This window comes from Malaya genurostris, chromosome 1, assembly GCF_030247185.1.
Source record: "Malaya genurostris strain Urasoe2022 chromosome 1, Malgen_1.1, whole genome shotgun sequence".
Classification (NCBI taxonomy): Eukaryota; Metazoa; Arthropoda; class Insecta; order Diptera; family Culicidae; genus Malaya; species Malaya genurostris.
Genome location: NC_080570.1, coordinates 114,669,727 through 114,682,951, shown reverse-complemented (window position 1 = coordinate 114,682,951; position 13,225 = coordinate 114,669,727). Strand labels below are relative to the sequence as shown.

Below are 13,225 nucleotides of genomic sequence, written 5' to 3'. Positions count from 1 at the left end.
ACCACGGATGGAATCCTGTCGGGTCCAGCACTAGATGAACGTTTTAACTTTTTCTTCTCCGCTTCTTATCTTGTCCAACTTCGCTTCGTACGCCTGTCGTGCAAATTTTGCTTTAAGAATGAGATTTTCATCACAAACAAAATTTGTGATAATATTATCGAAAAATAGCATTCCATTAATAAAGTTATTTGCATTATTGAATGTGTTTTCACTGAGACGATATCTTCCATCAGACATCAATATCTTTGAGTGCGAAAAGCTTCTTTCGATTTCCGCTTTAGAATGGGACAACGCAAGTACATATATCGAAATGTTTTTGTAATTCCTGGTAACAGCCTAGCTTAAATAGCGATATGTACCACTCGAGATTGGAGAGTATAAAATCGAAGTTTTGTCCACTAAAGGAAATATTTTCTAGAGCCGCATCCTCGTAAAATTTGGTTTTATCAAATTCACAATTTCGGTCAGTTTGACCTGCTGGCTCGATTGCTGAAACGTTCCCCATCTTTAATTTTTTGGGGTTTCGAAAAACTCACAAGCTTCAAAAATATGTAAGAAACCGTTTATTCTCGAACAAATACCTCACAAGTCTGAAATAATGATACTTGCAATTCGCGCGAAATCCGCGCCATCGCATCAAAATCTGACCAAAAACCGCGCGAAATCCGCGAAAATCGCGAAACCCGCGAAAACCGCGAAATCCGCGCGACCGTAACAACCCTGTGAATTTCACACAGCGAAAAGTGCACAAATCTAACCAAATTGTTCTTGATTTGCACTAAACTGAGGATAATTACCTGCGATTTGCGAAAAACAAATCCTAATAGTTCTTTAGAAAAATTTTAGAGCCATTAGAACGGCTGATTTTTTATAATGCTCTCCAACGTTGCTTTTTCATCCATCGAAATGACTGGCAGCTGTGACGTAATCGCTCTTGTCGAAAGCGAAACTAGCTGTGCAGACGACACAAAACACATCTGCTCGCAGTGGCGATAGAATCCAAACTGATTCAATTTTTGTTAAGAGATTTCCTTTTATGTGATTTCGTTTGTAGCTTTTTCACTAATGGGCGGTCCTAACGGCTATAAAAATAGCCGCATATAGAATTTCAATGTCGATTATTTCATTTCGGATTTGCATAATTTATTGAAAGAGACTATCAATATGCTGTAGGGATTCGTTTCTAGCATTCAGAAGGACCAAATTGAGGAACTCACTACGATATTCACCACTTTTGGAAACATTTTTCTTGAACGATTTGTTGTACAGCAGCAGCTATTTTCTTCTCTTCCTCAGAACGCGTTCTGATTGGCTGGTGTTGACATGGGTCAAATGAGATAGGTTTTTCAATAGTGTACTATTGAAATACTTCAATGCTCTTGCTATACACGTTTAAGTTGAAAAATTTCGATTCTATTGGTAGTTAGATTATATAAATCCTTCCACAGATCACTGAGCTATGAGCTTTCAAAATACGAGAAAGGCAAACGCGCCATATGAATTATCCTCTTTGATACTCGTTTATACCAAACATTTCAGAAAAGTTTAATTTTGAACTATTTGAGATTATGTCACACAACTGAAAATTTTATCATAAAATTGTGATCATATTTCCGATGGCATGTAGCAAAAATTATGTTGATTCGTTAGATACAACAAGAGATATTCACGATCAAAAACTTATCACTCTCTCAGAGGGTAAATTTTGAAAAGGCACCCCATAGTAAAGTAAGTCGTATTCACGACAAAAACTATATAAAATCCTTTTGTAGATGCAGAACGATTCATTTCTTTTTGTTTTGCACTATTTTCTCACATCACCCACTCCACGTTTCCCTTCCATGTTCCTTTTTTCCTTCCTTCAGAACAATGAAGAGAAGCCCAGGCAAGGCACAAATCTCCTAATAACTAGGGGAACGTGCCACTTGAGTCAATTATTGTTTCTTTTCATTCAAAATGGTTCAATTCAATTATTATTTAATTTAAAGGAAATAATAATAACTGCTTGAAATTTTTTTTCTGGATTTTCAACCATCAATGGCCAACTTTCACTACTCTACTAACCTACAAAGCTAATCCAGTATTTCTTTCTATTATAACCAGTTGCAATCCCGCCCAGGAAGCGCTAATAGCTCAAGTAATCATTTCGATTAACAATCAATCCGTGATGCAACTGAGCAACCATACAAAAACACCTTAGGATCACATATAATCAACACCTGCGTTCGGATTGCATTGGAAATTCGCTCGCGGCAGTAGCTCACTAGCACTAGATTCAGAGGAAGTCACCTGTCATAACATGCTTCTGCTTGGCCCGCCAGTTTAGAAAGTCCAAAGCAAGCAAAGGTGACAACTAAATTAGTACACCGAACAACGGTGGACGGAGCGGATGGACTACCGGCGGCATTTGTTTGGCTCCTTTTTCAAACGGCAGGAAATTATTTCACATTCCAACATAATGCCCTAGCAGGTGCTTTGTAAAGTTTGCAACTGATTAGATCAACGATTGAGAATGGAATGATAGGATTTCAGCGGAGGTTGTTTATTAAGTCACCAATATTGGTTATTTGTTACGGTTTAGGTAACTGATTTCATAGCCAACGACTTAATTTGAAAAACGTGTGAGTGATAATCAGAAAAATATTTAATTTCAATCTAATATGAATATGAAACATTTTGAAACTGAGAAATAATGAAAATTGCTACTATCTTAACTCAAATAAGTCATTTTCGGATGTCCCAACTTGCTCTACCCGTGCACGCAAACGGGACTTGGCCCCATGTTCTCGGACAATATCAGACTCCGTTATTTGAATAGCGGCATGACGGGGCAATAATTTCCAACGGTCATAATTAAGTCGCCGCCCCACGTCCGTCAGATCCGAGAACTGAGGCATAAAATGCGCGCTCGATTAGCTCCGAGGAATTATTGAGCTGCACCACTTTTCATATTCAAATCGATACTATTTGTTTACGACCCCGATCCGGTGGCCGTAGTTTCTCCACCGACTCGCCACCGTAAAGTCACTCAATCCGATAGAAGTTATGAATACGACTTCGTACGGGGCTGAGCCTGCAGCAAATGTAGATGTCTATCTGTCGGCTATCGGGTTCAAAGCAGGTTTGTTTGGCAGTTTCGTTTGATCGACAGTGATGCCTTAAACAATTTGAGCAAGGTTTGCGAATGGCGTTTTCTTGGATTATGACGCAACGCCGCGATTGTGTTAACAATGTAGAAAATCACCAGGTGGTTGAATGTTCTTTGCACGAGTGTCACGATTTTAAACGGAGTACTTAGTCAATCTCGTCAAAGAGAAAACTGGCTGTAGAATTAGTTCACTGACTGCGGGCCATCACATTCAAGCCTTGTTTGCAGCGGTTTGTTTTGTAGATAGATAAAAATATGATTATGCTAAGTTTTACGATTCGGAAAAGGAACGTGGCCCAATAATCAGATTGTAAAGTCTTACGACAATGCTTTGCTTCCGCGGCAACTTGTCAGTCAAGTTGAGTGATGTTTAGCTGTTCAGTGAATTTCGAAAACGTTGTAATTGCTGCCTCCGAAGACCGTCATTTTCTTATCTGTTCAAATTCTAAAATCTCCCATGCCACTTAGATAAAGCGGTTTCTTTCTGGTGTATCATTATGCTGCGGAGTTATCTGCAATTTATGCAACACATTTAATTTTCCTCAACATGACTTGCATCGAACACTCGCCCGGTTGGGCTCATCCGATGCGGATATTATGCATGTCAAAAATAACATCCCGATTGTATTCAATCGCGTTAAGAGATAAACATTTGCCAAATGAATGAACGAGCCCCGTTTTTCCACTGTGGAGCTTCGTTACAACATTCGTTCAGGCGGTGCCACATTTGAGCCATTGGATGATCCATTTTAAATTCACATTGAAGTCACATCATTTAAGTAAAAAAAATCTCACGAAAGTTACCATTTGACAAAACAGCTTCGACTTCCTTGAAAACGACGACAATCGTCTAAATGCGATAGTCAGAGAAATCATTCAATCAAGGTAAACTTCACTCTACTTTAATATTAACTATACACAGTTTAAAATATGATTCTCATTTGGTTGTCACATATACTAGATTATTTGTTGGATGTACTAGAAGTGTCATGAATGTAAGGCATGATAATACGCTGTGAAAACCGACTGCACAACTGTCATATACTCAGTCGGTGTTGATCAGTCGTTCGCACCGCATGCGTATAGCTCTTGACTCCTGGAAATTTTTTCTGGATACCTAGAATTTCATTGATTCAAGGCTTCAGTCTTTTTCAAGGCTACCTGAATCACTAGCAGTCTTTTTAAAGGCTAGAGATTAGTCAGCCTTTCTTAAGGCTATACAAAGAGTGATATTCTAATATAATCAGTCTTTTTGAAGACTAAGAAATTAATCAGCCTTTTTGAAGGCTAGCCATTCAAAGAACTATTCTTCGAACTAATCAGTCCTTATTAAGACTACCACAAAATCAGTCTTTATCAAGACTTTTCCAAACTAGCAGTCCAATCGAAGACTAATTTAGCCTAGTTAAATTAAATTCAAATTTCATTCATTTCAAAAATGCCTGCGTCCAACCGGAAAGGCCTAAGGCTAAAAATAATTCAATACGGAATAAATCACAATCCGTTATTCAACATTTTTCTAATAACATTCACGATTTTATAGAATCTGAATTTAAAATTAAAAGACAACGGACGGATTTCCCTTCCGTTGATCCTAAGCCGTCTAACAATATTTACGAGATTCTTCCTGAATCCTATTGTAGCGACATAGAAGAAAATTCTTCAACAATTCCCAAAATGGACGCTTGTCGTTCTGGGAAGAAACATCAATCTATGCCACCAGTGACGGTGATGATTTCTGACCTCAAAGCATTCCGGATTGAGCTTTCTACTTTTCTCCCGGAAGTAAAAGTCTCATTTCAAATCGGACGAAGAGGAGAATGTCGAGTCTTGGTTGATGGATTGGAAGATTACGAACGTCTTATTCGATATTTGTCCGAGAAACTTCATAAATTTGATTCATATGATATAAAATCAGACAGACCCTTCAAGGCTGTCTTGAAAGGCTTATCAAATGATCAAAGTACTGATGAAATTAAAAATGAACTAAAAGAATTGCTTGGTTTTGCCCCTTCCCAAGTAATACTTATGAAAAAAGAGCGAATGGTACTTCTAAACCACGCTCTGGAATTTCCCATGAACTTTACCTAATACACTTCAATCGAAGTGATGTAAACAATTTAAAAACTTTAGAAAAAGTACGTTTCATTTCCCACATTAAAATTAATTGGGAACATTATAAACGGCATAATCGTATTGCAAACTTAACGCAATGTCGTCGTTGCCAAGGCTTCGGTCATGGAACCAAAAATTGTCATATGGACATACGGTGTTTGAATTGTGGTAAATCGCATTCGAAAGACGTTTGTCCAATGAATGAAACCACTGATAAATTTTCATGTTCAATTTGCGATGGAAATCATAATTCCAATTATTTGAAATGTCCTGTCAGGGAAACAATTTTAAACGCCCGTTCGATTAGAAAACGTCAAATCAACGTCCTTAAATATACAGAACATACCTGAAAATCAAAAAACCGTTACAAATGCCACGCCTAATTCTTCTAAGGCACTTATTTCTTCGAATTTAAAACAAAAAACAGGTTCGCCTTCCAATTCGTCTTCTAAAGAAAACAATTTATTGACAGGTAGAACGACCTCGTTATCATCTTCGAATGTCAGTTATGCTAGTATAACATGTAGAAATTTTCCACCTAATTCTTCTAATGTAAATAATCAAAACACAGGACCGCCTTGCAGTTCATCTTCTAACGAAAACAATTTATTAATAAGCTTAGACGAGAATCGTGTATTAAAGACTTGGGAGTTATCTTGGATTCGAAAATGAATTACAAACAGCACATTGAATATACCATCAATAAATCCTCGATACTGTTAGGGTTCGTTTTCCGTGCGACGAAAGACTTCAAAAACATATATTGCCTTAAAGCATTATATTGTTCCTTGGTCCGTTCTACACTAGAATATGCAGCTGTGGTTTGGTCATCCTACTATCAAAACGACATTCAACGCATAGAAAATATTCAACATAAATTTATTCGTTTTGCGCTTCGCCAACTACCATGGAGAGACCCCCTAAATCTTCCGAGTTACCAAGATCGTTGCAAGCTCATAGGTCTCTATCCACTGTCCGTTCGCAGAAATGTGTTCAAGGCAGTTTTCATTGCTGATCTTCTCCAGTCACGAATTGATTGCTCGGAGCTGTTACGTTTGCTAGATTTTGATATTTGTCTTCGTTGTCTTCGAACTCATCCTTTCCTACGCATTCCTGCCGCCAGTACCAACTATGGCCACAACGAGTCATTTGTCAGTATGTGCCGCGTGTTCAATAGCTGTTCAAGTCAGTTCGACTTTCATCTAACTCGTGATACTATCAGGAAATTGTTTAGCCGAACACTATCTCTTTAGAAGTTTATCGTTTGTTCTAAATACTTAGCTATGTACTTATAATAGTTATTGATATGCAATATGTTATAATAGTTACTAATATGAAATGTATCATTTGGATATTATGTAATCTGTTGGTACAAAAGATGAGGAAGTTTTATGCCTACTGGAGACATAGTGTTAGATTGATAATAACTTATCTCCAGTGGGCTTTTCCCTGCTCCAGAAATAAAATAAAATAAAAATGAAAAGTAAATTGGATTCTTCTAATGGCAGTCTACCTACCAATATTCCTTCAATGCCATTCGCTTCTTTAAATGAAATCGATTTAGGCGATATAACTGAAAATAAAATGATCCACCTACAAGATCAACTTTTTCAAATGATCATCCGATTTCATCACTTTTTGAAGCATTTCAAATCGGATGGCAATTTGCAAATAATATTATAATGAATTTAAAATTTAACAGTGATGTTAAATAATTATTTGAATATTTTAAATTGGAATGCTCGATCTTTAAAATCGAGTGAAGATGAATTTTATAATTTTCTCAAAGTTCACAAAATTCATATTGCCATTGGACAGAAACTTTTCTTAAACCAAATGTCAAATTGAAAAGCAATCCACATTATGTGGTTCATCTTTTTGACAGGTTAACTGGAATGGGTGGTGGAGTTGCCATTTTTGTCCAACGGCAAATTAAACATCGAATTTTACCTTCTTTCAATACTAAAGTTATTGAAAGCTTGGGAATCGAAGTTGAAACCATTCATGGAATTTATTTCATCGCTGGAGCATATTTGCCATTCCAATGCACCGGCAAACAATTAAATTTCTTTAAAGGCGATTTGCAAAAACTCACAAGATATCGATCGAAATTTTTCGTAATAGGGGACTTAAATGCTAAGCATGTCCAGTGGAATTGTAGGCAAAATAACAGTAATGGTAAAATACTTCATAATCAACTCATCATAATCATCCCAGTAATCCGACTTGTTTCTCTTCCGTGAAAAACCCGTCTACAATTGATCTGGTTCTAACAGATCAAAGTCACATTTATAGTGAACCGATTACACATTCTGACTTTGACTCAGATCATCTTCCTGTAACATTCAGATTTTCCAACGAAGCTATAATTAATCCAATTAGTTCTATATTCAACTATCATAGAGCTAATTAGTTGGATTACAGATCTCATATTGAAAATCATGTGGATCATGAAACTATTATAGAAAATTCGGCGGACATCGACTCAGAAATTGATAATTGACATTATCGAAGCTAGAAATCTTTCAGTTCCCAAAGCTCAAACTAAATTAAATTCTCCAATCATCGATGACAATAAAAGAAAATCATAATTTATAACTTATCACTCTCCCAGACGGCAAATTTGATTAGGGGGTTTTCATTTTTAAGGAGGTGACCTTACTCTTAACTCTAAGTTTAACGGAATTCCCCGAAAAGGTGTCTAAAAAGCAATCAGTTTGAACACCGAACTGATTCAAATCTCAATCATAAACACTTGAATTAGTGGATTGGAACAGAAAATTATATACCGTCAAATTTAGGCTTCTTCTAAAAAATAATCGAACTCTTCCTATAGTTTGCTAAGCAAATTGTTGTACCGTTTCGAAGGATAGACAAATTTTCCGTTTTCATCGTTTAACATGTCATCGCTTATTAGTTGCAACATCGAAAAAGGGAGAAAGTTCCCACGATTGCTTGCATCTTACATGGTTCGGTGACACACCCAACTGGTGAACTTTCGTTTTTATTTTACCCTACCCAATGTTATCAGTGGGCTAAGATTTCGAATAACTTATTTGACAAGAGGGACTTAAATTATAGCCCATGCTCAAACACTAGTCATCCAAATAGCTCAAGTCTACTCAACGGAAAAAGTTGGTGCTCCCACAGCGGCTTCTGCATTTCATCACAAGAAAAAAGTACCGACTGGGATAGACTGCAATTTCCTATTTCGGTAGAAACGCGAAATGCTGTGCACCATGTCGGTGAGTTGTACTATCGTCGATTCATGAGGATGATAACTAATACTTCATGCTCATTACCGAACATTGTATGGATGTGAGTTGAATATGCTTGCCTAGATGAAGCTTAACCGACGAATTGTTTGGCACCTGAAACCAACCGTTTCCTTACATGGCAACCGTTGGCAGTCTGTCTCTTCGCCGCTACCCTTCACTACTATCGACCTTCATCCGATGCTCTAACTGGCCTTCTCCCAAATTACATAATATATTTAACTGTTTAGACGAGTTCAATGAATTGATTTCTCATCTCATGTTTTTCTTTTTATCTTATTTTTCAGGTAAGCTTCATGCATTCTAAAACTACGCGATTGGAGGCACTGGTACCGTCATAGCAGTTTACCATTCTGACGGCAAGCAAGATAAACAAGGCACCACGCGGTAGACAATTCTCAAATTGGTTTTATAATAGCCCCTGGCTCGGAATCGATTATCACACCGCATGATGAGAGATTGCTTAGTTGGCCAATTAGCGTTGGCGTAGATAGGGCTTGGCTGCCGGGGGTTCACAGTTTCGGTAGCCCAAACGAATCGGTATGCTGTATATTATTTCCATAAAGCCATAATAGTCATCACCATCGCAACGGAATCTTTGTGCGCGAGGGAAAATGATTGGTCAACAATCGCTGGACTGATCGACGGAAATTGACGCTGAAACGTTTTCGATCGTTCAATTCTGAACGATTAGGGTCAATGGAGGCCAAATTGTTACTGAATGCCTACACCGGGTCCCGTTTTCCGGGATGTAGTTTCTAACTGACAGAGAATTTGCTTGAGCGGAAAATTAACGGGAATTATCAGTTGGAAATTGGTCTAAGTTTATTGCAGCAAAGAAATCGTCACAGAATTATCCCACGATCAAAAGCTAACTTCATCCTTCGATTGGTTACATGGGAATAGCGCAATGTAATTAATTTGCAACCACAAATCGATTGAATAACAGGTTCAATTCAAATACCCAACCTTACCGTTTAGCCATAAATGATTTCGGCAAATCAGTTCGAGTGGTGACTTTTGATCTCGTATCTCGTGCACCATCTGCATTACATGCCTTCCAGTCACGATTTAATCAGCCAAACGGCAAACTTACCTCCTCCTTACAATTCGAGCACGTTTCCAATCACCGACCGGACGGACGGCCGCCCAGCCTCCCTAACGAACAACAACCATAACGATCATGCAAAAAGTGACACCTTTGAAAATGAATGACACAACACCTTCGTTTCAATACGGGACCGCCAAATTGCCGCACCTTTCCGCGCACCGTGTTATGTGGACGCCGGTGGATTCGGGTTCTGATTGAATTACACAATTCCTCCTAGCGGCTACCTGCTTTCTCCCGAAGTAAACGGCTCATTATGTGCGAAAATCGAGACCTGTTTTTTTTTCAGAGATTTCGCAAAACGATAATCACGCTTATATTCGAAATAATCGGATCACGCAATTGATTGATTGACAGTTGCTGTCGGGCTTTCCTTTCCTCGTTCATTGGTTAGCATCCAGATTGATCCGCTCCATGAGTGATCTGTCCAGACGCCCACCAGTCCCATAACTGTTACCTCATTGATGATTTATTATAATTTATTTTTTTGTATAACTTACTTAACTTTCTTCATTGTCACTGATTGAAAACCTATCGAACACGGTTTTATACTTAAACGTCGAGCGACAAAAGGTCGAATGACAAAACGTCGAACGATATAAAGTCGAATGACGAAATATCGCAGATCACAAATCGTCGAATGTATCAAAAGGTCGACTACGACAGGAGGTCGAACATAACAAAAAGTTTAAGTACCAGATAGTCGACCCGATCAGATGCACATAACAAAATCATAACACCAGTATATCAACAGTTGATATGTATAACAATTTGTGTGTTTTGAGATATTTAACTAATGAAAACAGTTGAAAGTTAAAAATTATGATAGCAATATAATAACAAAATCAGTTATGATGTTTTATTTTCATTTGCAAGGCTTATGATGAAGTTCATTAATTGAAAAAATGATTTCTTCCGTTGCTTTATATTGAAATATAATAATCAGAATTTAAAAAAAAACTCAAAGAAGAAATCTGATCACTAAATAAATTATTCATTTAATAGAAAAAATCATTCAACAATTTTGGACTAGAACGATGCTAAAAGTTAGATGTGATATAGTTTTTCTGTGTTCAATTTGCTATCTGATTTTTTACAACTATTGTTATGAATTTCTGCTTTCGAACTTCTGTAGTTATATAAAATTCAATAATAATTGTGATACAAACATTCCAAAATCTGTTACGATTTTGTTCCCACTAGAGTCTTTTTTGTTATGATTTTTGTTATTTTAACAGCTTACCAGCCAAAAATATTTCAAAATTTGTTACAAAATATTTCTAAGATAAATTACTCCAGTTGTTATAATTCTGTTATTACTATCTGATCGGGGAGATACCAAAAAGTCGAATACGACAAAACGTCGAATATAATGAAAGGTCGAATACTAAAGGAGGGTGAATGGTTAGGAAGTCGGAAGCGGAATCACTATCATGAAATACCAAAAGAAATGGTGAAATAGGGTAAGGTTTTATAATATGCCCCCCTTAAGAAAACATTGAGATATTTTAAAATGTACTGATATATTTTCTTCGACGATGTAGATATTTCTTTGCAATACGCCTGAGGAACATAATTTTCAATGATTCCGGTAGAAGTGATGAGAATTGATTGATGCAAACACATTTTCCAGCAGGGGTTACTAAAGTGGTCGATATACTTTTTGCGGGGGTCGACGTTAACGAAAACTTACTATGTGGATCGACGACTATTGTTTGATATAAGTTGTTATTTGAAATATTTACGCTAAAAAAGTTGTGTTTATCTGACAATCCGCAGAAATTGGTAAGTATTTTACATCAATATTAAAAAAAGCAAGAAATTGAATTTTCTAAGGAATTTGTTGATGGGGGTCGAATTCCTAAGTTCATTCTAGTAAAGGGGTCCATAACCCAAAATAGTTTGGGAGCCCCTGTGCTATAGCAACCGTATAATATGCCTTACAACAAATCAGTGGTATGCCCCACAACAAGAGAAATTTCGCCCCACAACAATGATAGAATGTGCTCCTTGAAATTTCGATATAAAGACTGTCCCACAAAGTATGGACGCACTTTGATTTCGCTGTAAATAATTGACAACTGTTAGATATTCAAATTTTATTCGATATACAGATAATATTAGACTACAACAACAGAACATTTGCTACTTAGCCATTGTAGACTAGCTGGCGCACCTTGCGAACGTTCCTCATTAAATTCCGTACAGACTTCTTGGCAACAAGTTTTGACACTTTTTTCCAATCTTTTTCGAACTGTTGAATGGTTTCGGCTGCCGAGACATGTTTCCTATGTTAAGATGTGCCTTCGTTAATGCCCAAAATTCCTCAATTGGTCGAAGTTGTGGGCAATTTGGTGGATTCATGTCTTTTTAGACGAAACTGACATTTTTGATAGTATACCATTCTACCGTTGATTTCGAGTAGTGGCAAGAAGCAAGATCTTGCCAGAAGACAACAGGATCCTTGTGGCTTCGAATCATGGTAGAAACATGGTTTTTCATGGGTTTTTGTAAACATTCCTTGATGTACATTTCGCTGTTCATTGAAGCAGTGATGATGAAGGGTTTCGAAATCTTACCGCAGCTACAAATTGCTTGCCAGACCATAGCTTTCTTACCAAATTTTTCGACTTCAATCGATGTCTCGGACTGGTTTAACACTTGCCTAATACTTGACTAATATTGTGGTCCCGACGAGGATTTGTAATCGAGTTTCACGTAGGTTTCGTCGTCCATGATTGTGCAGTTCAAATTTCCAGTAAGAATCGCATTGTACAGCTTTCGAACCCTCGGCCTGATCGATGTTTCTTGTTTCGGACTTCGTTTTGGTTGTTTCTGCTTCTTATAGGTTCGAAGATTCAAACGTTCTTTAGCACGAAGAACATTTGACTTCGAAGTGCCCACTTTTTTGGCCACATCCCGAACTGTAACCTCCTTCTTTTGCTCGAACGCCTTCAGTATACGTTTATCCAACTGAGGGTTAGCAGGACCTCATTTTCGACCCGTTTTCGGTTTATCCTCACCGAATTTCCTGATTGCATTTCGCACGGCTTTTTCACTTACTCCTTCAATTTTTGCTATCTTTCTCAGTGACAGTCCGCGTTCTGTGCACCATTTGTACACAATTTTTCGACGTTGTTCTGCTGAAAGTCCACGCATTTCGAAACAAACTAATGAAAACGAATAAACAACTGCACGAGTGGTTAGAGAAGAGTGTAAACAACAGGACGCAGTTATAAAAATTGACACATTCTGAACCATTGCGAAATGGCAGCGCGACAGTCTTTAGATCTAGATATCGCTTGTTTATTACTGGATGAGAGGACTTTGCGAGTTTTTTAATGTAATGTACTAAACACAGCACATCGTTACCACCCAAACTTATTTTTTTTCGTAATTTCCCCTTACAGTCTGAAATTATGACTGATAAAATGAAAATAATGCAATCCAAAAACTGGCGTCATAAGCTTTCAGAGACAGAAACGGAGCATGGATAAATCCGTCCGCAATTTTCTCTAATCTGGGGAAATCGTTTTTCCAACTGAGCTACTGTGGATATTATGATACATAACTCTGAAG

General features: G+C 37.4%; 1 protein-coding gene across 2 annotated transcripts in view; it reads left to right on the top strand.

Annotated features, from left to right (window-relative positions):
* Window positions 1-13,225, top strand: part of LOC131425442 (uncharacterized) — a 273,110-nt gene that overhangs the window by 56,339 nt on the left and 203,546 nt on the right. The window lies entirely within an intron of this gene.